The sequence below is a fragment of the Ambystoma mexicanum genome, chromosome 10 (genome assembly GCF_040938575.1).
Source record: "Ambystoma mexicanum isolate Mex_15411 chromosome 10, UKY_AmexF1_1, whole genome shotgun sequence".
Taxonomy (NCBI): Eukaryota; Metazoa; Chordata; class Amphibia; order Caudata; family Ambystomatidae; genus Ambystoma; species Ambystoma mexicanum.
In genome coordinates, this window is record NC_090932.1 from 1,257,061,176 (window position 1) to 1,257,087,031 (window position 25,856).

The window sequence follows — 25,856 nt, forward strand, 5'->3', positions numbered from 1 at the left end:
GTTCTGGAGTGTGTAGCCCCTTGCCCCACCCCTTGATTTACCTCCTTCCCTAAAATTGTTACCCAATCACTGACCTCAGCACTCAGCAGAAAAGCAATGCAAACCAATGGGACGTATCCTAGTGAAAGGACGTCCAGCACTTCTGTTTCCCGATTCAAAATGCTTTTGGAGGCCGCAGAGGTTAATCAACTGTAAATGCCTGCACGTGTGTTAAAAGTAAACTGAAACATAATTTCAGGCTGATACTTTAAATGTGGCCTAGTGTAGGAGGAACGATTATTCACTACAACTCTAGGTGTATTGCCTACCCAGATCTCAGTATACACGTCTATGGCCACCAGCCCCCTTTAACACCTGCACCCAACAACCTATCATGTACATTCCCAGAGTCACATAAGGGATACAATGCTGAGCACGGTGGTGCATGTGGGGGGATGAATCTTCCATATTAGGGCCTGGTCGGCGGGGGTTCATATGGGGGGCTGAAGGTTCCATGTTGGGGCCTGGTGGGTGGGGGGGTGCACGTGGGTGCTCAAGCTTCCATGTTTGGGCCTGGTCGGCGGGGGGTGCATGTGGGGTGCTGAAGCTTCCATATCAGGGCCTGATCGGCGGGGGGTGTATGTGGGGGGCGGAAGCTTCCATGTTAGGGCCTGATCAGCAGGGGGTTCATCTAGGGGGCTGAAGCTTCCAAGTTAGGGCCCGGTCGGCGGGGAGTGCATATAGAGTGCTGAAGCTTCCATGTTAAGGCCTGGTCGGCGGGGAGTGCATGTGGGGGGCTCAAGCTTCCATGTTAGGGCCTGATCGGCTGACCTGCAGAAAAAGACATGTCATGTTATAACGCAGAACTATATAATTGGCAGCGTTTTGTTGGTGGGCAATTTGATTATCCTACCATTACATTATAAATGCACAGCTCTAGCTTATTTGGAAGAAAGCCACTTTTCCTAAATGAATGGAAGCAGAGTCAGGGAAGCAGAGCAAATGTACCCTGTGGTTGGCGAACTGTGCCAGCAAACGATCCAAGTGCAAATTCTGAAGTGGCAGCCGTGTCTCACATATATGGCAATGGCCAGATGTCTACATAATTAGGAGCTGCACTGTGCATTTTTAAGCAATAATGTAAATTAACTGCACAGGTTTTGGGAGCTGTGTTATGAATGTAATACCGAAGCATCTTCTGACGAGTAAAGAGGAAACCAACATCCCAGGCATCCCCCGAAATTAGTTCCATATTAGTGGCCCCAACCTTAATGCAGGGGTGCACAACTGGTTTAACTCGGGGGCCGGATGTGTGACCCTTCCACCATGGTTGGCACGGGTTCCTGATTATAGAAATTACACGTGACCATGTGGCAGCCAGTGGGGGAAGGAGGGATTAGGGAGAGGTTGTGGATCGGTATGGGGACGTAGGGAAACCGGGAAGAGGGTTAGGGTAACAAAATTGGATAGGTAGAGAGATTTTAGGGGAAAAACACACCTTGATACTCTGCATACCCACCTAGCAACCTGACCTCACCTAAAAGTAACCAAACCTGCCTGAAAAAATAGCCTATTACCTTCCTAAATCACTGTAATGCTGGAAATGCATCGAAGGGACAGGGCCTCCGTATCCTTGTCCTTTACTGCCTTTTTATCGTGTGTTCTATCGTGTTTTCCACACAGGAGTTCATGTGGGACTCCTGGTGGTGCAGCTCTCTCTCTTTTGGTTTGGTGAACAGACCCATGGGATACCTTTATGGCACCCATGGGTGGGGGTACAACCCTGTGCCCCTAGTGTATGTGTTTGGGCACCTGTGGGTGGCCCGCAGAGCTGGGTATGGGCTGGTGGCAGCTCCATGCTGAATTTGACAGGTGCGCTGAGTATCCTCCATTTTGGGATGTCCAGGCCCTGCCTTTGGAATCAGTTGATTCCTGATGGACAAGATGGCCCCTGTGGCCTTTTGCTCTCTATTGCCTGTTACCTTGCTGACTGGCTGTTGGGTGGAAGTTCCATACATGGTGTTGTTGTGAAGTCCAGTCCAGACTGACTGGAGCCTTCCTAGTGACTGTATGTTGTGGGTCCGCCCTGTGGGTGGGACCTGGGTGAATGGAGTGTGTGACCAATATGTACTTCTTGTTCTGGCTGCCTGGTTTCTGGTATGAGAGACAAAGACTGAGAGAGCCCTGCCCGAAACTGGCCTGAATGCAGTGTTAAGTGTTGAATGGCTAGGTACTTGTCCCAATCCACATTCCTTGTTGTGAGTGTCTGAGAGGGAGGATGATCGCCTGAATGCACTCTGTGCCTGATTGGCTGACTGACTGCATGAATGCCCTTCTGTATGATTGGCTGCTGAGAGTGACCCAGCAGTGTGGATGAGAGACAGGATAGTATATCTGGGGACCGCTCAACACTGGAAATTGTTCAGAAGCGTTCAGAAGTTGTGTCTACACTTTAAGAGTAACTGGAACTGCTGATCCTCGACGCCCAGCTGGAAGAAGAAGACTTGCTGTTACATGTGCTTCGACCTGATCTGAAAGCTGCCGAAATTTGTCGAAGACTGATCCGAGAGAGGACCTGGTAAGGCGCCCTCTTCCCCTGCTCCGAGGGACCATCGAGCACCGCTAACCTGCGCCGAAGCTCCCTGGAAGTCAGAGCCTCGAAAAGCTGCCGACCCGAGACGGGACCGCTGAGGAGAACGAAGCAAAGCACCCGGACTTCACCGCTGTCGAAGTCTATTGCCGTCGACCAGGGTTTGCAGGTTTGTGTAACCGCTGGAGACCCGTCGAAGTTGTGTTGCCCAGCTGTGGGGACCACTTAACGCCGTGCCGCCAACGACCGGAGCCGCCCGCTCCTTTGCCTAAGAACATTTGAATCCAAGGACTCCGTTGTCCGCAACGTCGACCGCTTTGTCCCGCCGGAGAAAGTCGAGGACGATCAATGCGCCGAGGAGAATCCGCCAGTGGGTTTCCCGCCACCTGAAGGCCACAAAGACTTTGACGACTCAACCCCCTTGCTGGGCCACAGTTCTTCTGAAACTCTATGCAGTCCTGAACAATCCATCGCCGAGGTGCCCCGCACAACTCATCCGCGCAGGACGTCGCTGACAAGCACCGCCTGGATCGACATCGGGGTCTCAGCACCCTTGAACTTCTCATCGCTGCCGTCGACAAGTTCACCATCTTCGACGCCCCTCGACGATCCGTGGCTCCTGCTTTAAAGGGAGTCACTCAAGAAGGATCATTCGACGCGTCTTCGAAGAACTCTAGAACTCTACTCCACGAGGTACATTGAGGGGTAAAACATTAATAGGAGGAAATAAGACTAGTGAACAATATATGGGCTGGGCTTGTGCTATATACCTTTATTTTACAGGTTGCCCAGGTGGGGGGATCTCCACACAGAACTGTGTCTAGTGGTAGGGGCCAGTATTCTGCCTATTGTTTCAACCATCTTGCGTTCTTTCCTATCTCTATTGCTGGTGTCCTTGTTATTGATCTGTGTGACATTTTAACCGTACAGTTGATGCACTTTAAAGAGATTTGATAACATTGGTGGTACCACTTTAGAATTGTATATATTTATCATTGTTGATTTCCGAGTGCAAAGTGCGTTATTGTGATTGTGTACATACCTTTGAATATTAATTAAATAAAGACTGTGTTTTCAGTAATACAGTGCTCGGACATTCCTTTGTGGGGGTTCGGGGACTACACTGTACTTAAGAACCAGCCTGCATCACCTCCTGAGAAGCTAGGCCTTGATTGCTCGACTATGTTTCCAATAATAGAGAATCTTGGCTGGGGTCCTCTGTGCCTCTCCTCTACCATATAGAGAGCGGAAGAACAGACACCCCCCTCCAGTCTTTACACTGGTGGCAGCTGTGGGATGCTTTTGGTTTTAAGACTCAGGGACTCATAACAACTCAGGCGTTAAGGGTTAATGCCGTCGTTAACCCTTAACGCCTGATTCCAACTTTAACGGCTGCTTTTAGCAGCCGTTAAAATCCATGGCGCTAAACCGCCTTGGTGCTAATTACGACACCGTAATTTACGGTGCCGTAATTAGCGCCTTCCCCACTCCCATTATGCCCTATGGGGCAAAAATGGGAATGGGGAAGGGTAAATGGGAAATGGGGATTTACCTCCCCACTCACCTTGGAATGGGGCAGTAAATCCGCCATCCACCATGGTGTAAACATAGTTTACACCATGGTGGTAAAGTTGGTGTACTTACCGCCTGGGTCGGAATGATCCCATCAGTGTATAACCGGGACACTTACAAAATATCTGCACTTTATTAAATTAAGGATTGGTTGTGTACAAAATAACTGCATTACAAGAAATGGAGTCTATTGGAGTAAATTGACTAGGATGAGCTTAGAGGCTCTCCAGAGTGCTTGTGAAGCCAGGGAGTTAGACTTTGTGGATAAGTCTAGGGCTGAGCTGATAGCTGCCCTGGTGGACTACCAGACTGATGGTGAAACTCTTGATGAGGGGGGGAATGCAACCAATGAGGACTATGCCCCTGGGGGTTCTACTGAATCTGTTTCTGGGAATGCAACCATTCCTGCTGCCTCTCTTCCGAACCCCAGCAGGCCCTGAAGATTTAACTTTTAAAATTGGAGCTACAACGGGAACAGTTAGCCTTTCAATACAAAAGGTTGGCAACCAAAGCTGAGTTGACGAAAGAGGAGTTGGCACAGCAAGTGATACTCAAAGATAGGGACACTGAGCACTAAAGAATCCAGCTAGAGAAAGCTAAAGTGGAGACTTCAGCTAAACCAGTTGAGAGTGGCAGGTCCCCAGCCACCAAGTTTATGAAAGATTTGGTCGGTGTGTTTGTGGAGGGTTCTGATATCCTCCAATGGATTGAAGCGTTTGAAATGGCTTGTGCAATTCATGATGTTGACAAAAGAGATTGGGCAAAGTGCTTGTTAAGCAGAGTGCCTCAGACTGGGTATGACTGTATTCTGAAGCTGAGTGTGGAAGACAGGGGTCAGTATGAGTGTATGAAATATGCTTTGATTGCAAAGTTTGGCAAGACACCTACCCAATACCTTATAAGGTTCAGGGATTTTAAGAAAAGAGAGAATGTGTCTTGGGTTGACTGGGTGAGTGCTGCACACATGAACATGATGGGGTGGCTTGATGGTTACAAGGTGAAAACTTTTGTTGAATTGTCCTACCTGTTGTTTTTTGAGCATTTTTCTGAAGCCTGTTCACCGGAGCTGCGTCAGTATGTTGCTGACCAGAACATTTTGGATCCCTTTAAGCTGGCTAGGCTGGCTGACAAGTGGGTCTCCCACCGGGTGTCCCCTAAGGACTTCAGTGGGAAGGACAAGGACAAAGAAAAGGGGGCCTCTCAGAAAGCTGAGGAGTCCCAAAAGCAGTCACAGTCGGGTAAACCTAAACCCTCCTCTCCTAAAACCCAAAAATCTAGTGGGGATAAGTCATCTGTGGGTGGGAATAAGAGTAGTGGTCCACCTGCTGCAAAGCAGGCTCCTAGTGGTTCCAGTACCGTACCCCGCACTCCTGGCACTTGTTGGGATTGTGGGGCTCTGGATCACAAGAGTGGTGACTCCAAGTGTAAAGGTAAGACACTTGGAGTACAGGCTGTCAGCCTGACCTACCCTTACCCCATGTCTGAGGTGGAGGCCACTGTCCTTCCCTCCTCTACAGGGATCACATTTGGTGCTCCTGTAGAGATTTCCTTAGTGTCCCTTGGGGCCTGGGACCAGTATGCGGAAGTACTAGTGACTATCCCACAGAACACCCGTAGATTTTTGAGAAGTGTCCTCCTGAATGGCCAGCCTTCTACTGGTTTGAGAGACACTGGGGCAAGCATGACAGTGATGGACAGGACCCTGCTCAAGCCAGAGGACTATGTAGGTACTCCTCTGAGAACCACCAGGTTAGCTGGTGGGCCTCCCAAATTATCGCCTGTAGCCTTAGTCACACTCGTAATTGGAGACAAGACAGCAAAGCTTCCTGTCCTGGTTCAGGACAATGTCCCTGCTAACATTCTGTAAGGTAATGATCTAGTTGAGTTGGGATTGATCTCGGATTGGTCTTCCCATGACTGCTGCTGCGGTCACTAGGTCACAGGTGACGCCGGGTCTGGCTGTGAGTCAGGTACCCGAGCCAAAGGCACGGCCTAAGGCAAGACGAAGGAAGAACAAGAAGGCCACCTCTGTGGAGGGAGCTCCTTCTCTTCCTGCTGTTCCTACAGCACCCATTGGGATCCATGCTCCAGACGGGCTAGGTCCATTGGTGAACCCCGTCTCAACTCCTGAGGGAGAAGAGCCAGAAGACTCTCCTGTGGGAGAGGTTCTCAACCCGGAGGATCAACCCGATCTTCAATGCTTGTTAGCTGAAGGGGGACCCTCACGGGCAGACTTCTGCAAAGAACAGAGAGAGTGCCACTTTCTCGAGGGTCTGAGGAAACAGGCCCTGTCCCAGGCACAAGGAGAAGTGCCTAGGACATTCCGGATTTATTGGGAGGGTGAGCTCCTTGTTAGTGAGCCCACTAAGCCTGAACCTGGTGCTCTCAAGAGGGTGGTGGTAGCCCAGGTTTACAGGCCCTTCCTACTGCAGTTGGCATATGAGGTGCCCTTGGCTGGTCATCTTGGTACCAAGAAGACTAAGCAGAGGCTCTCTGCCCATTTCTACTGGCCCCGGATGGGAGTAGAAGTGGAGTCCCACTGCAGGACCTGCCCAACTCGTCAGTTGTCTGGCAAGACTGGAGGCAGTGTCTTTGCCCCACTGCAGCCGTTGCCAGTGGTCGGCACACCATTTGAGAGGGTGGGCATCGACATTGTCGGTCCCCTGGATCCTCCCACTTCAGGTGGACACCGGTTCATCCTGGTTTTGGTAGATCATGCCACCAGGTACCCTGAGGCTATACCCCTTCGGACTGTAACTGCCAAGGTGTTTGCCAGGGCTCTCTTGGGCATTTTCACCCATGTTGGATTCCCCAAGGAGGTTGCCTCTGACAGAGGATCCAACTTCATGTCTAGTTACATGAAGACCATGTGGAAAGAGTGCTGAGTAACCTATAAATTCTCCACCTCTTACCACCCCCAGACCAATGATCTGGTTGAGAGATTTAATAAAACTCTCAAGGGCATGATAGGTGCTTTGGAAGAGCCCATAAGGAGGAAATGGGATCTCCTCCTGCCATGCCTGCTGTTTGCCTACAGAGAGGTACCTCAAGAGGGTGTTGGTTTCAGCCCCTTTGAGTTACTCTTTGGACATCCCGTGAGGGGGCCCCTTGCCTTGATCAGAGAAGGTTTGGAAGCCACCCCTCCAGGTCCCGCCAAGCAATTGGGGGACTACGTGTTAGGCCTCAGATGGAGGATGACACAGATGATGGGTCAGGCAACAGTGAATCTTAAGGCCAGCCAGGAATTGGACAAGTACTGGCATGACCTTAAAGCATCGCAAGTGGATTGGACTCTGGGACAGGAGGTCTTTGTGATGGAGCCTACCAAGCCTCGGGCATTGGCAGATAAATGGACTGGACTCTTCAGGATAATCTCCAAGACGAGCGAGGTCAATTATCTGGTGGACATGGGAATCCCAGGGGTACCCCCTCAGGTATTCCATGTTAATAGGCTCAAGCCTTTTGTCATGATGCCTACCCCCGGGGTCCCAGACCAAGTCCAGCAACCCCGGAAACAGGCATCAAGTTACCCGGAGCAAGCACAACAACCCCCGCGAGGGGCTATTTGGGTGCAGTCCTGGCGCCTATGGTGCCAGGCTCATATGGAGAGTCAGTCCTGGTGCAATAGGCGCCAGGCTCATAGATTAAAACTTACCTGATGCAGACCATGCTGCAAACTTACCTGATGCAGACCATGCTGCAAGAGCTCCAAGCCAAACGAGGCTTGGAAGGGACTATTTTACCTAGGGACTATTTTTTTACTCAGGTGGGACTGGGGAGGAATACATACCTGGGACTACTTTGAAGGCTATTTAAACCAGCGTAACGCTCACTGTGCCTGCATCCAGTCTTCTGCCACGCCCGCCTCAAGTTTGGTGCTCCTAGAAAAAGGGAGAAAGAAGGAGAAAAGGTTAGAACAAGAGCAATACCTTTGATCCTTACCTGAATTCCCGATCCATCGCGCCTTCGAGCTGGAAGAAAGAAGTTATTTTATGCACGTCGCCTCACCTGCTGCAGCGCCGCGCTGAACTCACCGGCCTTCGTAGAATCTTCACATTTCACTGCATCCTCCTGCATGTTCCCGCCGCACTCCGGCACCTAAGGAGAAGACAAGAACAGCAAGGTGAGCCAAGGGAATACACAGAGGAATACCCCCATAGACTTACCTGATTTTACCACCGGGGGTACTATTCTTCTTCACGGGTCGGCGCAACTTCCACTGCATCCTAGCCGAACCCCGGCCCCAAGGGGAAACAAAAGGACAGCAAGGTGAAACAAGGGACTAACAAGGGGAACCCTCCTCACCACAAAAGACTTACCTGATTTTACCGCCAGAGGCATTTTTCCCCGAGACTTCATACTTTCTCTCAGCGCCTGAATAAGGGAGAAAGCAACAGGTTACATATGGACATTATTTTATCGAACTGTGTTGGATAATACAAATCCTTACCAGAACATTAACAGTTGCCACGAGGAACTCTTCAGTAGCGTCAAGCTGCAACCTGCAAGGAATCGGACAAGAGTGAAAGTCTGGCATTTGAACTCTTACGAACTACATACTTACGGCGTCTTGCCGAGAATATCTGAGTCAATATTGTCCTGGAACTCACAAATTCCTTCGAGCCAGTGAAGCAACTGGTTATCTACGCGCCCCTGCGCTCAATGCAGGATGGAGAGCTCATCTTTTCAAATCATCAGGTGAGACTATAAGAGGAGACATCCAAGGTGATCAGTGGGGAGAACAGCGGGTTGGGGGGATTTACGCTCAACTCCACCTGTGGTTAATTCCCTTTCTCCATTTGCAGAAGAATATTCCTATGGGCCAAGCAAATGAAGCTAGGTGGGCCAGTCCAGTCCGTCATCTCGGCCCTACGCATCACATTGGTGGAGACCGCAGCAGTCCAGTCCAGATCGACGCCTCTGTGGGAGCTAGGTGAGCCTAACACCTTTCCACATGCAAGCAGAAGTCTCATGTCTCTTGCTGGCTTCAGAGCAAGAAGAGGATGAGAGTGAGCCCCTTCCGGATTTGCTGTACAGCAACCCTCAGGATGCCTCCGTGGAGGGAGTGCATCTCTCTCCAGATTTGACAACCGAGCAGCAGAGGGCCTGCAGGACTTTGCTCCAGCAGTATGCCTCTCTGTTTTCACTGACGCAAGGCCTCACACCGTGGTGTAAGCACGAGATTGACACTGGTGACAGCGTGCTTGTCAAAAGCAGGAGCTACCGTATATCAGACACTGTTAAAAACCACGTTGCGACAATATCTTAAGCGATTTAAGTACTAACAGAGAGCTACTTCATGTGAATCCTGGTAAAGTAAAATCCTTATTATGGCAACAAGATTGGATCGACACAGTTGACACTCGAGGAGCCCACAGAATCATGAAATCTTGCCCAGCGGAAGCAAGAAAACTGAATGCTACTCAACCCTATTTGCTAAAATTCCCAGACACCACACGCAGACTCTTGTACATGAAATTTCGATTAAATCAGTTTCCAACAAGGGAAATGTTAGCAATTCGCCAAACTGATAGCGACTCAACGCTTTCCTGCCGCCTACGCGGGGAAGAATCTGAAACTTTAAAACATCTCACATTGTTTTGTTCTCAACTGCGACAGGAGCGATTTATTCATTTCAGACGACACATTATGACACGACCAACCATGTCTATTGAGGATTGGTGGGCCTTGATGCATCAAGACTCGGAACGTAGTCTAACGTTCGAACTAACCTTCTTTCTGGAAAAAATGAATGAAAAACTGGAAAGATACGAAAAAGACAGTAAAGTTCTCTTAATCTCAGCCTGATTTAATAGTAATTGAAGACTTAGCACGGGCTGCGAAGACATACGTCGTGGATTTATATTTCTCCTTTATCTCAAACTCCTTTCTTTAATCTTATTATTAATTTATGCTCCACTCTAAGATTGGAGCTTCTCTCCCATGGACCTATTAAGAACGAACCTACTAACGCTCCTCTTGCTTTCCTTTCCCTCTTTTATTTTTTCTTTATTTTTACCTTCTCTTTTTTAAAGGTTTGTAACAAACCAATAAAAAATAAAAAAAATAAATAAAAAAAAAATAAAAAAAAATAAATAAATAAATAAAAACCACATCCAGGCTGAGGTCGCCAAGATGTTGGATCTGGGTGTTATTGAACCCTCAACCACTCCCTGGTCCTGTCCCGTGGTCCTTGTCCCCAAGGCAAGTTCCCAGGCAGGTACCCAGGATTGGAGGTTCTGTGTGGACTACCGAGGGGTCAATGCCGTCACCAAAACTGACGTGCACCCATTGCCCCGGGCTGATGAGCTCGTGGACACCATAGGTGCTGCAAATTTGTGAGCACCTTTGACCTCACCTCAGGCTATTGGCAAATAGCTCTGACGGGCCATGCCAAGGAAAAGACGGCTTTCTCAACACCAGAGGGACTCTACCAGTTTAGGGTCATGCCTTTTGGGTTGAAGAATGCCCCTGCCGCCTTCCAGAGATTGGTCAACCATGCCCTCAGTGGGCTGGAAGCCTTTTGTGTGGCTTATTTAGACGACATTGCCGTCTACAGTTCCACTTGGGAAGAGCACTTGACACATCTGGGTAAGGTGTTGCAGGCCTTGAAAAGGGCTACCCTCACTATCAAGGCCACCAAGAGCCAGATAGCTCAGGGGAAGGTCACATATCTTGGTCATGAGGTAGGAGGGGGTCAAATCTTACCTCTCCCCAGTAAAGTACAGGATGTACAGGACTGGGAGACTCCCACTACTCAAACCCAGGTGAGAGCCTTTTTGGGCCTCACTGGGTATTATCGCAATTTCATGGCGGACTATGGAACCATAGCTGCACCACTGACAGCTCTGACTTCCCCCAAACAACCTAGGAAGGTTAATTGGACGGAAGACTGTCAGAGAGCCTTTGATGGCTTGAAAGAAAGTCTGTGTAGGGCAGCTGTGTTGTGTGCGCCTGACTACAGCCGACCCTTTATCATCCAGACGGATGCCTGCGACACCGGAATTGGAGCTGTCTTGTCCCAGTTAGATGAAAAAGGGAGGGAACATCCTATCATCTTCATCAGTAGACAACTCAAGGGTAGAGAACTTGGGTGGGCTACTGTTGAGAAGGAATGTTTCAGTATAGTTTAGAGCCTCAGGCGTTTTAGGCCCTACCTTATGGGGTCTACCTTCAAGGTCCAAACAGATCATAAGCCCCTGAAGTGGCTTATGCAGATGAAGGGTGAAAACCTGAAACTGCTCAGGTGGTCCATTAGCCTGCAAGGGCTAGACTTCACCATAGAGCACAGACCAGGGAAGAGTCACGATAATGCAGATGGCCTTTCCAGAAGGTATGTTGGCCATCTGGATGAGGGTGTCTATCCCGTGGGAGATGAGGCACCCTCCACCTCAGTCTGGGGGGGCGACTGTGATGCTGGAAATGCATCGGAGGGACAGGGCCTCCGTATCCTTGTCCTTTACTGTCTTTTTATTGTGTGTTCTGTCATGTTTTCCGTGCAGGAGTTCATGTGGGACCCCTGGCGGTGCAGCTCTCTCTCTTTTGGTTTGGTGAACAGACCCGTGGGATACCCTTACGGCACCCATGGGTCGGGGTACAACCCTTTGCCCCTAGTGTATGTTTTTGGGCACCTGTGGGTGGCCCGCAGAGCCGGGTATGGGCTGGTGGCAGCTCCATGCTGAATTTGACAGGTGCGCTGAGTATCCTCCATTTTGGGATGCCCAGGCCCTGCCATTGGAATCAGTTGGTTCCTGATGGAAAACAAGATGGCCCCTGTGGCCTCTTGCTTTCTATTACCTGGTAACTTGTTTTCCCAAAGTACTAGGAAACCCTGACTCTGCCCCTTCCCCCTGACTGGCTGTTGGGTGGAAGTTCCATATATGGGGCCTCATTACGACCCTGGCGTTGGACCATGGTGCTACTAGCACCATGGTCCATGGCGGATTCCGCCATGGTGGATGGCGGAATTACCGCCCCATTACAAGGTTGGTGAGGCGGTAATTCCCCATTCACCATGGCCCCTTCCCCATTCCCATTTTTGGCCCATAGGGCACAATGGGAATGGGGAAGGCGCTAATTACGGCATTGTAAATTTTGGTGCCGTAATTAGCACCAAGGTCCCTTAGCGGGTTGGAATTTAACGCCTGCAAAAAGCAGGCGTTAAAGTGTGAATCGGGCGTTAAGGGTTTAACGGCGCTGCAGCCTTTTACGGCGCCGCTAACCCCTTAACGCCAGGGTGTTAATGAGGCCCATGGTGTTGTTGTGAAGTCCAGTCCAGACTGACTGGAGCCTTCCAGTGACTGTATGTTTTGGGACATACCGCCCTGTGGGTGGGACCTGGGTGAATGGAGTGTGTGACCAATATGCACTTCTTGTTGTGGCTGTCTGGTTTCTGGTATGAGAGACAAACAGCCCTGCCCGAAACTGGCCTGAATGCAGTGGGTAGTGTTGAATGGCTGGGTACTTGTCCCAATCCACATTCCTTGTTGTGAGTGTCTGAGAGGGAGGAGGATGGCCTGAATGCACTGTGTGCCTGATTGGCTGACTGACTGCATGAATGCCCTTCTGTATGATTGGCTGCTGAGAGTGACCCAGCAGTGTGGATGAGAGACAAGATAGTATATCTGGGGACCTCTCACCACTGGAAATTGTTCAGAAGCGTTCAGAAGCTGTGTCTACACTTTAAGAGTAACTGGAACTGCTGATCCTCGACGCCCAGCTGGAAGAAGAAGACTTGCTGTTGCATGTGCTTCGACCTGATCTGAAAGCTGCCGAAATTCATCGAAGACTGATCCGAAAGAAGACCCGGTAAGGCGCCCTCTTCCCGTGCTCCGAGGGACCATCGAGCACCGCTAACCTTCACCGAAGCTCCTTCGAAGTCAGACCCTTGAAAGGCTGCTGACCCGAGACGGGACCGCTGAGGAGAACGAAGCAAAGCACCCGGACTTCGCCGCTGTCGAAGTCTATTGCCATCAACCAGGGTTTGCAGGTTTGTATAACCGCTGGAGGCCCATCGAAGTTGTGTTGCCCAGCCGTGGCGACCACTTGACGCCGTGCTGCTGACGACCGGAGCCGCCCGCTCCTTTGCCTAAGAACATTTGAATCCAAGGACTCCCTTGTCCGCAACATCGACCGCTTTGTCCTGCCGGAGAAACTCGAGGACGACCAACGCGCCGAGGAGAATCCGCTGGTGTGTTTCACGCCACCTGAAGGCCACAAAGACTTTGACGACTCGACGTCCTTGCTGGGCCACAGTTCTTCTGAAACTCTTTGCGATCCTGAACAATCCATCGCCGAGGTGCCCCGCACACCTTATCCTCGCAGGACGTCACTGACGAGCACCGCCTGGATCGACATCGGGGTCTCAGCACCCTTGAACTTCTCATCGCCGCCATCAACGAAAAGTTCACCATCTTTGACGCCCCTCGACGATCCGTGGCTCCTGCTTTAAAGGGAGTCACTCAAGAAGGATCCTTCGAAGCGTCTTCGAAGAACTCTACTCCACCAGGTACTTTGGGGGGGTAAAACATTAACAGGAGGAAATAAGACTAGTGAACAATATATGGACTGGGCTTGTGCTATATACCTTTATTTTACAGGTTGCCCAGGTGGGGGGATCTCCACAAAGAACTGTGCCTAGTGGTAGGGGCCAGTATTCTGCCTATTGTTTCAACCATCTTGCGTTCTTTCCTATCTCTATTGCTGGTGTCCTTGTTATTGATCTGTGTGACATTTTAACCGTACAGTTGATGCACTTTAATGAGATTTGATAACATTGGTGGTACCACTTTAGAATTGTATATATTTATCATTGTTGATTTCCGAGTACAAAGTGCGTTATTGTGATTGTGTACATACCTTTGAATATTAATTATATAAAGACAGTGTTTTCAGTAATACAGTGTGCGGACATTCCTTTGTGGTGGTTCGGGGACTACACTGTACTTAAGAACCAGCCTGCATCACCTCCTGAGAAGCGAGGCCTTGATTGCTCGACTACATTACCAATAATAGAGAATCTTGGCTGGGGTCCTCTGTGCCTCTACTCTACCATATAGAGAGCGGCGGAAGTACAGACACCCCCTCCAGTCTTTACAATCACTACAAACATACATTCCTGTGACCGCCTTGTACCTGAACATTAGAAACAAAGCATTGTACCTGTAACACACCCTTAATGGAAAATTGAGGCAGCAAAATATACATGGCAACATAATGATGGCAACATAATGAAACAAAACAACAGGGAGCTTCTCCCCTCATGATTGACAAAACTCATGGAAATGGCCCAAGTGTTCTGCTTGAGTGGCTGGGGAAAGAAGGGCACAGGGTAAGTGGGAACATGGTGCAACTTATGTCAAGTGCTTGGGGCTGGTACAAGTTAACGGCCAAGTGGGTAAAACCGGAAAAAAAGGTGATCCTCCAGGGGCAGCATGGGGGCGTTTCAAACATTTCATTTTAAAGGGGCCTCGAACTTACAGATGACATTGACCCCCCCCCCCCGTTTTGCCAGTCAGCACCTACAACATGGCAATATATTCCTTTCTATATTACGTTCGTTCTGGGGCTTACAATGTGCGCTTTGCTGGAGACCTTCCGGACGTCACTTTCCTCAAGTCCACCTTGGGCACTTCCCTCATACACAAAAGCAAAGTCCCCAAGGTGTCCCCTGTCTCCCCCAGATTGTATGTGGCTCCTATGCCCCTGCTCTCACTGCCTCTATGAGGTCTGAGTCTTCACTTTTGTCCTTCAGGAAAAAATTGAAAATGTTCCTATTTGCTAAATTCTTCACATAGGGCACTTCCCTGATGAGGGATTGATTTATATGTTCTGCTCTGAATCTTAGACATTGCTTGCCAATCTTGGTTTTGCTTTTTGCCTTTCCCCTGTCTGTTTGGCGCTATGGTATTGCACTCTGACGCCCATCGGCTTCAACGCATAATAAATAATGAATAAATAATAATAAAATAAAGGGTAGAGGGTTGGGAAGGGGCGTGGGGCCAGGAGGTGCTATGGGGGTGAATCCCCATAACAGAAAAAATGGAGGTTGACCAAGATCACTCAACATGAGTTGACCAAATTTAAAACAACCGAATGAGGGCCGTTTTAAACATTTAAGACCGATTTATAGAATCTTCTGGGATTTTAAAAGTCTATGATCAGAAGAAATCTAAATTTCTGAAGAAAAATTTGGCCCACAGATTTGGACTGTCTCGTCTCTCCACTCATATTACCAGAAACAAGTAACAGTGCCGTCTCTTCACTACAATAGTACTTGCCTTTTACATTAGGCCACTTGAACAAAAGATCAGGGAGGCTGCTTAAATATCTCCCTTTCAATATAATTATTGGAATGACAAAAAAGCACTTTATGCACAGTATCTTGTAACCTAATCAGAATATCCAGTAAAATCTCATGAGATCGAGAGGGTTTCAGGATAGCCCATGAATTGCACTCAGACTTAATTAGTGTAGCGAAATTAAAATTATAACTCTCCATGTCGAAAAACATAGATTTGATATGTGAGGGTCTTGATTTCAGCAAATGTGGGAGGCATTGTGCTAGTGAAAAATGCGAAAAATCTCTAGTGGTAGAGAAATTGCTTGAATCCATGATAGTGGTTATCATTTAGAGGTTATCTTTGACCTTGTTCAGGTGAGTGAACATAATAAAAATGTGCATTCTACCTATGAGCCATTTTTTATTTGAAACTATTCCCATGTTTGTTGATAAAGCAATTGACAGAGTGGCTTAGAGGCAGTCAAGGAGATCTTCAGTTAAAGGAGGGTGCAGCTTTCCAGATCTATACTTTTTCCAAAAGACTAAAACTCTCAAGAATATTGTATTAATGCATTTAATTAATAAAGCAAAGTCACACCACAAGTTATCAACCTGATGTACAGTTAAAATTACTTATGGGGCATGATAATGTAGAGCCCTCGAGTTTTATTAAAGATGAATGTGATTAGGTTTTTAAAGTTGTGTTTTAATGAGGTTCCTTGTGATGATAATGGAAGTTTAGAAGTTTGCAATTAGGCTTTTCTATTTTGGGTTTGCTGATCTTTCCTGCTTTCTTTTATTCTACTTGCATCTGTATTTTATGCAACGCATTGTACTCTATCTTCACACTTATGTTTTAATTGTTTATCTATAAGTTGTTAAAGTCTATGTATTATTTGAGAAAAGTTCACTTGATGAACTGTTACACAATAAATAAAAGAAATAAGAAAGTAGAGTGGAGAAGAAAACCAATAGATACTAGAGAGGACACTAGGCTGGGGATGATTCCAAAAGAAGAGAGGAAAGACAAACATCCCTGGAAATGAGAGTGGATAAAAAGGAGAAAACAGCAAACAAAATTCAGTTTTGAGAAGATTAATTTTAAAAGAGAAAGAATACACTCCTTGACAAATGTGAGGCATACTAGTGTATTTCAAATCCTGACCGGCACATTACATTCCCAAGAGGTTAAATGTAGGTGTATTTGTGTCAGGGGGAATCCCCGGGAGACTCCCAATTAGAGGCCTGACCTGGCCGAGCCCAACAGGACAGACTGAAGCTAATTCTTCAGGAAGGGGGAAAACAGGGATAGGGCTAGACCAGAAAAACACAACCAGCTGAAGGGTGACCATCTGGGTGCTACAGCAAGGTCTGAAAACAGATTGAATGTCACACTGCAATGTACGCATTAAGAGGTGATGTGCAAGATGATCTGCTGAACAATTTTCCAAACTCTTGCAAGAAACGTTAAAGGCTGAGGTGGGGTGATAATTTGCCTTATCTAGGGGGTCAACTTTCGTCAAAGGAGGAAAAATGAGGCAATTTTTCAAGGCTTCAGAAAAGGAACCCTGACTCAGAGAAATATTGACTAAAGGCAGATAATTCAAGGGGTGTGTGTTGGAATAGAATTAATACATTTCTAAATTACCCTAAATAATTAATTAACAAGGACAATCGAAAAAAGAAGAAATGTGAGTAATGAAAAAAACGAGAATTAGCAGCCTGAATGTTGACTTTATAGACCCAATGAAGGAAAGAGAGAGTGGTGCGAGTGAAGGTATCCTGGGATTTCGGCCAAACGTATTCAGTCTGTCTGATTACTTGATTTTCAGTTTGTCATTTAACAGGAGCCAGAGGGGAGTTATTTCAATTCAAAGAAACAAATCTGTGCCTGTTTATCAGCTCCTTTTGAGGCAACTGCCAGGAAAGAAGAAGTAAAATCATTCATATCTGAGCAGGAAGAGAGTTGGGCTAACAAGGAGGCTAACCTATCACTTAAGTGCTATTGACCGCTGAACAGGGCTTAGTCTGGAGGGAATAGAGCAGATAAAATAAATTGCTAAATGATCACAAAAATCTTTTTGGATGGGAGAGTGACACTGAAGTAAGGTCTCATGAGAATAAATCAATTCGAAACATTTCCCAGGTGAAAAATATCAAGATTATGTAATGTTCTGGAGAGCAGGCAAATGTAGAAATCTAATGGCACATTCCAAGGTACATTACATCCACCAAGGAAAATATTATAAGGATGTGAAATAGCACTAGGAGCAACTTGCTTCCACTGTACTAACAGATGGCAGGGGAGGCATAGAATAAACACAAGTACAAAGAAGAAGAAGGAAAATGTTACAAAGACAATGACATGCATTCTGAGGTGGGACAGAAAGAACCTAAGAGATAACATTTAAAAGGGGTTTCCAAAATTTCAGCAGGGCCTCTTCCTTGTTGAATCATTGCATTATGGTCTGGAATTAATAAATCAAGTAGAGCATAGAATAATCTTTAAACTAACGTTCAGTGACCAAAAATTATCCAAATGAAACTGAAAAATTTGATCATGAAGGGAAAGTGAGTTAAAAACATCCGACCAAACATAAAAGTAAGCAATTTAATGTGCCAGGTTCAGGGAGAAAAATCAAAAGGCCTGTGGACTTGGTCAAATAAGTGACCTAAAAGGAGGCTGAAATTGAGCTGAATATCAGGGTGGGAGATGAGGCAGAGGAGAGAAGGCAATGGAAACAAGCAACACACATTGAGCCTCAATATTTGGTGTGGGAACAATCAAAGATAATGTAGACACTCAATCACTCAGACACTTAACAAGCTCAGAAAGCTACTTCACCCTTAGTTAGAAAACCATTCACTAGGGGGGTCTAGATTAGGAGGCCCTAGGAAAGGACAAAAGTAAGTAATTGGATGAGTCACTTGACTCTGATCAGCCAATCCCGAATCCCAAGATTGCCAGTGCCTGGTTCATGAAGCAAGAGGCACATTTCTTGAAGGAATGGCTCCATAGTGATCACAAAGGGGCATTTGTCCTTCAGAAGCCAACCGAGCTGGAAACCACCAATCCTCTTATGACCAGGCTTATGCGCAGGTCCAAATTTCAAATAAAGAAGACTGGTGCCCAGGAATGTAATGATGTTACTTTCTAGTCACATGATGAGAAATGTTACCCTGGTCAGTCAATCCTGAGCCCACAGATGGCCACTGCCCGGATCCTGGTGCAAGATGGCAAACGTTCAAGGATGGCTTCAGAGTGGTGTTGAGTGCTGGGGGTAGGAGTTGTTCAGGGGGCAAGAGATCTGGAAACGGATTGACTTCTTCTGAGCAAGCCAGTGGCAGCTCCTCTGTGGTGGCAGGAGCACTGTCCCCTTGTTTGGAGGGCTGGCAGCACAGTCCATTAATTGCAGGGGCACTGTGCTACTGCCTTTGAATAGGGTAAAGCAAACATAAGTGTTATTATGTGGATAGACTGCCCTACTTTGATGTCGCCAGTCTAAATATGCTTTATTACTGTGGCATGGCATTTTCTACTGGGCATCAAGGGAAAATCAAACATGCTAAGTATTATTACGTAGCTAGACGTGGCTCGACTGTCCTACATTGGTGGCACCAGCCTGGCCATAAAATCTTCATGTGGCATGGCATATTTTACTGCCCATCAAGGGAAATGCAAGCATGATAAGTGTTATTATGTGGCTAGACTAGCATACTTTGGTGATTCCAGTCTGCATATACTTTCTTCTTGTGTCATAGCATTTTTTACTAGGCTTCAATCGTAATGCAAACATGATAAGTGTTATTACAAGGTTAAACTGGCCCACATTTGCACATCCACCGTGGGATACTGTCTTACTGTGGAATGGCATTTTTACTGACTGGCAAAGTCAACAGGAGTACATTCTTGTATGCTAATAATGACATATATTGGTGGATCATGCATAGACATGTATCGGCAGAGCCATTGGTGGAGCCAGCATGAACATATTTTTTATACTGGCATATGTTGTAAAATGCTCCTGTGCACTGTTAGTCAGTTGCACCTGTTGGATTGTTTTATGTGCTACCGTACACAACCGATTTGCAAATTGTGTGTCATTTTACTCAATTGTTTACAGACTGTGTGCTGTAAAATGTGCCATTTTACCCAATTGTTTTTATTTTCTTGAGGGGAGAAGCCCTGAAAAGCCCTAGGTTGGTTTGGGCTCTCTTGCTCTGCTTGGCCACTCTCACACATTCTGGGAAATTTTGTTTTATTTAAGTCCCTCTGGTTTAAAAGAATTCACCAACCACCTCTGAGTACAGCTCATATATTAAAACCCTTTACTTTGAATGGGACATTTAAAGTTAATAAGCAAAGGTCTGAGACCCACATTTAATCAGTATCAACGCCTTATTTTGACATGAACTTTGCATTTATGACATCATTTAGAAAAATAAAACAAATGGTTTTTCATTATCATGTTAAAATGTGGCTTTATATAAAAAGCAGTATTGTCGTTCCTTATGTCAGTCACGAGCAGTATATTTGGGGCTGACCCAGTGTACCTGAATTCTTGAGGACAGTCTAAGTCGACCTTTAATAGAAGCAGGAATAAAAACGTCAGGTGATCTGCTAGATGAGCAGACACTGAAGCAATAGGAAAGTGTATGACTCCAGACAGGTTTGAGATTAGAAATGTCTAAATACCTTGAGCTGGAAAATAAGATTGCGCGGAGTTCGGGGAAGAGTTCAGTCTGCCCCCAGAACTCTGTTCAGTGCATACTGTTTGTGAGGAGCTGCAGCAACATGTTTGTGGAGGAATTGAATCCTGTCCCTTAACAAACTGAGCCTGCCTTTAAAAAACATGTACGAGCACAGAGCGCAGCGCAGAGTTCGGCGAAGAGTTCAGTCTGCCCCAGAACTCTGTTCAGTGCATACCATTTGTGAGGAGCTGCAGCAACTTGTTTGTGGAGGTATTGAATCCTGTCCCTTAACAAACTGAGCCTGCCTTTAAAAAACGTGTACGAACACGGAGCGTGGCGCGGCGAGGAGTTCAGTCTGCCCCAGTCCGTCCCGGATCGCTAAACAGCTGACACATGACTCGTGCATGTGCTTCAACAGGGGCGGCTGGGGCTGGGGCGGCAAGTTTAAATCTCCAAGGCCCGCAGACTCGTCATAAATCCCTGTTACATCACCGAAAGCCAGCTAATGGTGCCTATTTAGAGGTAAGTCTACCAGCTTCATGCATCAAAATCATGTGATAACTCTGTGTCTTGTCCGATTGTGTGCCCTGGCGTCCCCTCGCTGGCTGACCTAACCTCATGAGTACTTCGGACTGCACAGGCTACACAAAATAATGATGAAAACCTTTGACAGGCGCTCTGTCCTAAAACTGCCTCCATTGCTTTAGACTTACCCCACAGCAGTGGACCTAACAACCCTATCGTCATGCCGCTTCCATCTCCCTCTGTTTATATTGACGCCAGCGACTTTGTATCAGTTTCCTCTTTTGAAATCACAGACTCTGACCTATTGGCGTTGAACCTTCCCCCGGAGGCAGACACCCCAAACGAGTTGTTATGCCTGGACACAGATATCATTAATCACTCAGGCGACTCTCGCGGTCAAAGTAATGGGTGGAACGAAGAAACAAATGAAGCAGCTGACTACGAAATGCCACATGAAGGGACGCAGTCAGAATGTGACATCACACAAGCTTCACAGCCGCTGGTATTGATAGAAAAATAGTGTCTGGAGAGCTCCAAAAATCGCCTGTAACTGAAGGCCCCATGTCCATTGGAACTGTGGAACTTGCCGAAAGAGAAGCTGATGCATTCACTCAAGGACACTCTAACAAGCTATTAACAAGTCAGTTACCTGATACCCTGTGATGCCCCCATACTTTAGCTGCAGACATCACAGCACGGGAGGCCTGTTTAATAGAAAGATTAAAAGCTGACTTTCTGTTGATGAAAGATCGTCTAAGTGACAGTTACATTAAGAAATTCGCAAAAAATCAAGTCACATACATTCCTGGAGCAAAGCTTTTGGATGTCAACAAGCATTCATACTGAAGGATTTACGTCCCGTGCAAATGGAAGAAGGTGGAGATAGTCATGGTTCAAAGTGGCCAGAAAAAAGGTCAGCTCTGGCAAATTCAAGTATTTCTGCATCTCTGCATGAAAGCTTACCTTTGGGTGCCGCACCAAGACCAACGAGTGCGGCCCCAGATCAAGCCCCTGGCGAGCAAGGCACCAAGGGCTCTTTATCAACAGCCGGCGGTATCCAAATTAACAACAACGTTCTTGCCGCGACCTCGATCGCTCTTCTTCCATTCATGAAATTGTACAAATCTTTAAATGATGCAGTACATGACCAAATGTCCATCCTTACATCAATGAATACTAAGATTTCAGCCTTGGACATCTTTTCACAAAACATATCTCAAAGACTTAATCAGGAAGCAGAATCTTCTCAAAAATTGCAACCGCGGCTAACTGAGGTGAGAAGTGTTGTCTCAAGAAAACAGAGACAAATCTGACTTGATTGAAGCAGTCATCGAGTTCACAAAATGGATGAGACACAATGTAAAGACAACGCAGAGACCAACTGGTGAGGATTTCTGTGTGTACACGAAGGTTGGGGGTGAAACACAATTAAATCCATCAGAATACCTGGTCCAGCCTATAATTGACTTTGTTCCTGGCACAACGAGGATACCTGATACTAGCTCATCTGTTGTGTCAGTAAACACATTGACAACTGTAGTGCCAGTACATAAAATAAATCTGATGTCAGCTAACTCAATAGCCAAAAGTGCAGATGCATCACCCATGGCAGCCAAGAACGCAGTTGATGGCAGTATCCTGATACCTGCCACAGCGCAGTCTGCTAATGGCCAAATTGCGGCAAATATTAAGGCTCAGTGCCCACGAGTCCATGAACCTCACAATTCGACAAAGAAATTGTCCTTTTGAATTTTCAAAACTGCAGCAGCTCCCCCACCACCAACGGAGAACTCAAACCAATTAAAACTTGGCGCAAAAAAGGAACAAACAAAATTTGTAAACCAAAAACCAGCAGCTAAAAGAGCGTGTACAAATGTAGCAAAAGAATTTATCAGGAACCTTGCGACCCCTCCTCGCCCTGACATATTTGTGCGTGCTGGGAAAGACAAGTCGAAAAGTCAAATAACATCAAAAGATCTCAAACAAAATACAGAACCATCAAAATGCTCTAAAAGGGTGAGAGAAAACTCAGAAGAAGTGGACGAAATATCTTCTGATGTTTCTATCGACATAGGTGAATTCTCGACTTACTCACTTGACAATGAAGATGAAGGCTCAAACGAGACTGCTGACGGGAAGGAGCCTTCTCCTGTTACTCAAAGTAATGCCCGGCCTCCCTCGTTTGGAAAACTAACTGGAAGTGAGCAACAAAGCGGTGCAACGTCAAACAAACAAAATGTAGGAATTATTGTTGAGCCTCGAGTAGACAAATCTCAAAACAATCCCCCTCAACAAAAGATAACACCGCATGATTCCAGAAATAGTGCTGTGGAGGAATTAAATCCAAAACAAACCATAGAACAGCTCTTGAAGCAAGAGAGACGATCCGCGACGAGCGAGCAGAAATCAAATAACAAGTCTGCCAGTGGCTTTTGGAGAGTGCAAATTGAGAATATTTTTAATGATCAAAGTGATGTTAACCTAAATAGGCGAAACATATTAAAGGTATTGCACAGTATTCCAATGCTCCGTTCTATAAGATCAGACGATGTAGCATTGGGGGAATATATGTCCGAAGATCGGTCCGATTGAGTAACATTACATCTCAAATCAAAGTTAGTCATGGAAAACTTGTTGAATGCAAAGGATGACCTGATGTATTTTGGTTTTGATATTCTAGATGTAGAGGTCCAGATCATGGAGCAAGATCAATCCTCAAAATGTTCATCTACCAAAACATCAAGCGAACAAAGAAGAGAGGACTTACGGAAACATCTTACATCAAAGCAACCCTCATTCGCATATGGCCATCAAAAGTCCACACGACTTTCGCGCGAAGATGCAAATAAGCAGTAGCAAAACGTGGATGGTAAGGAATTCCTCTACATGTTGACGTCCTGGAACACAGCAGGCTTTGCACATCTGTTTCACGATCAATGGGAGCAATACCATAATTTGCCTCTAAGAAACGTGGCTCCGAGACACCTCTGTTTGTGACGTTTATATAGTTCTGCTAAACCCGGCAGGGAAAAACTTGTTTGGGCGTCCCTTTTCCGGACTGATCACGTTGATCAGGAATAGTTGCAACTGGAAGGTGGTATCTTCAAGAAATCCAAACATGTTTGTGCAAGCCACTACTCTAATATAGAGCACTCCAGGTTCTTGCAAACAACTGCTTCTTATAATTAACGTATATTGGAACCCAGCCATGATCCCTCAAGCAAAATTTATCTCAGCGGTATCTGCCCTGATCGACGACTGTTTACTAGCCTCAGACGACACTGAAATAATAATATGTGGCGATTTGAACTATTCGTGGTTCACTAGGTCAAATGAGAGGAAAAACATCAAGAGCACAAAGGGTGTCACACAGACGATGGATAGAGGTGAACGCTGGTCAAATGAACTTGCACCAGAGGAGAGATTCCAGCAGCGCCCACATGGCACTGAGGAGATAGCTCCAAAACCCACGACTATGTTTTGGCATCAAGAAACCTACTGGTCAAAATTACAAAATTATCTGTAATAAGAACTATTAAAAGTGACCATGATGCATTGTCCCTCTCTTGGTCGGGACCTCCCAAATTACCCTGTGAAAGATATTCTGAAAAGCTTACCATAAACAACAGTGCAAACAGAGTCCGCATCAATGCCACCCAGCTAAGTAATCTAACATCTGCCTTTGCCTTTGCTAACAGCAAACTTGTAAATGTCAACTACACGCCACTGTTGAACCAATTCTTAGTGGGATCCAAGATCTACAATGGAGATGACATAAAATAAAAACATCCCTTCAGTCTCGCAGTTAGTGAGGCAAAAAAAGCACTGTGAAAAGACTTAAGGCTTTTGAAAAGATCCCAGATTAAAAATACAAGTGCTCTGATAAAAAATCGGCTTCTCCGCTACCGCAATTGGTTAAAATCCTTTAATGTCATGCACGATCAAGAACAAGTGGAAAAAATGCTCCAACTAATCACTCAAAAAGACAGCAGATACATTTGGGAAATTATAAATACGGGTTCCCTAAAACACAACTACTCTATGTCAAATGGAGTAAATGGTGCAAAGTGGGTTGACCACTTTTCCTTGGTATTTGATGACCACAGATGTTCTTTAGTTCATCTGCATCCTGTTATTGCAGCAAGTTAGAATGTTGTTGAAACACAAGAGGACATCGAACGAGCGAACCACAACTTAACGGACTCGAGGGCGGCTGGCCCAGATGGGATCTCGAATGTGATGTTAAAAACCTTCTGCTCTCAATGGGCAAATTTCACCAAGGCCCTCTTTCAAAGAATTGCGATCAAGAAGGCTTTACCCGAGTCTTGGACAAGTGCTGTCGTAGTGCCAATATTCAAGGGGGGTGATCGGGACGATCCTTCCAACTACTGACCGATCGCCCTTATTGATACAATAGGAAAGGCGTTTGCATCGTTTCTTCAAAAATGCCTCACATGTTGGGCTGAAGGAGCTGGAGTGGTCGACGAACGGCAAACCGGGTTTACAAAGGGTGTCGGCGTGGAGCTAAATCTGCTCCTTCTGAATATGACCGGATTGCACACACTGAAGCAGCAAAAAAAGCTTTTTGTCACTTTTACAGATCTACGACAGGCTTTTGACTGCATAAATCGGCAAATATTATGGTCAAAACTTCAAGCCTGGTGCTGTCCAAGTTAATTGTTGCAACCGCTGATAGCCCTACACACAACCACAACTATTTGCGTTTGGCTGAATGCACAGGGAGATCTATCTGAAAAGATCCTGACAAAAAGAGGAGTCAAGCAAGGCTGCCCACTAGCAGCTCTCTTGTTTAAACTGTTCATTTCCGATCTAACGCTTACCCTAAAGGAGCCAAGGTCGTTTTCCCCTACAATAAACGGTCATAAATTAAGTTGGGTCATGTACACCAACGACATTGTGCTCCTAGACACGACCAAAATCGGTCTTCAAAGATTGCTCACGGCTTTTCAAAGATACTGTGAGACAAACGACTTACTAATCAACATCAGAAAATCGAAGACAATGACATTTGGCACAAATAACAACATGCGTAAAAACAAATTTGTCTGGCGACTAAATAACGAACCCTTGGAGTCAACTAACAGTATCAGATATCCAGGAATACTATTGAATACTACTGTCCGTGAGTGGGAGTGGACCCAAGACCTATTTGCTCGCATGACGATGTTTGCCTTACAAGGGGCCAAATTGCACGCC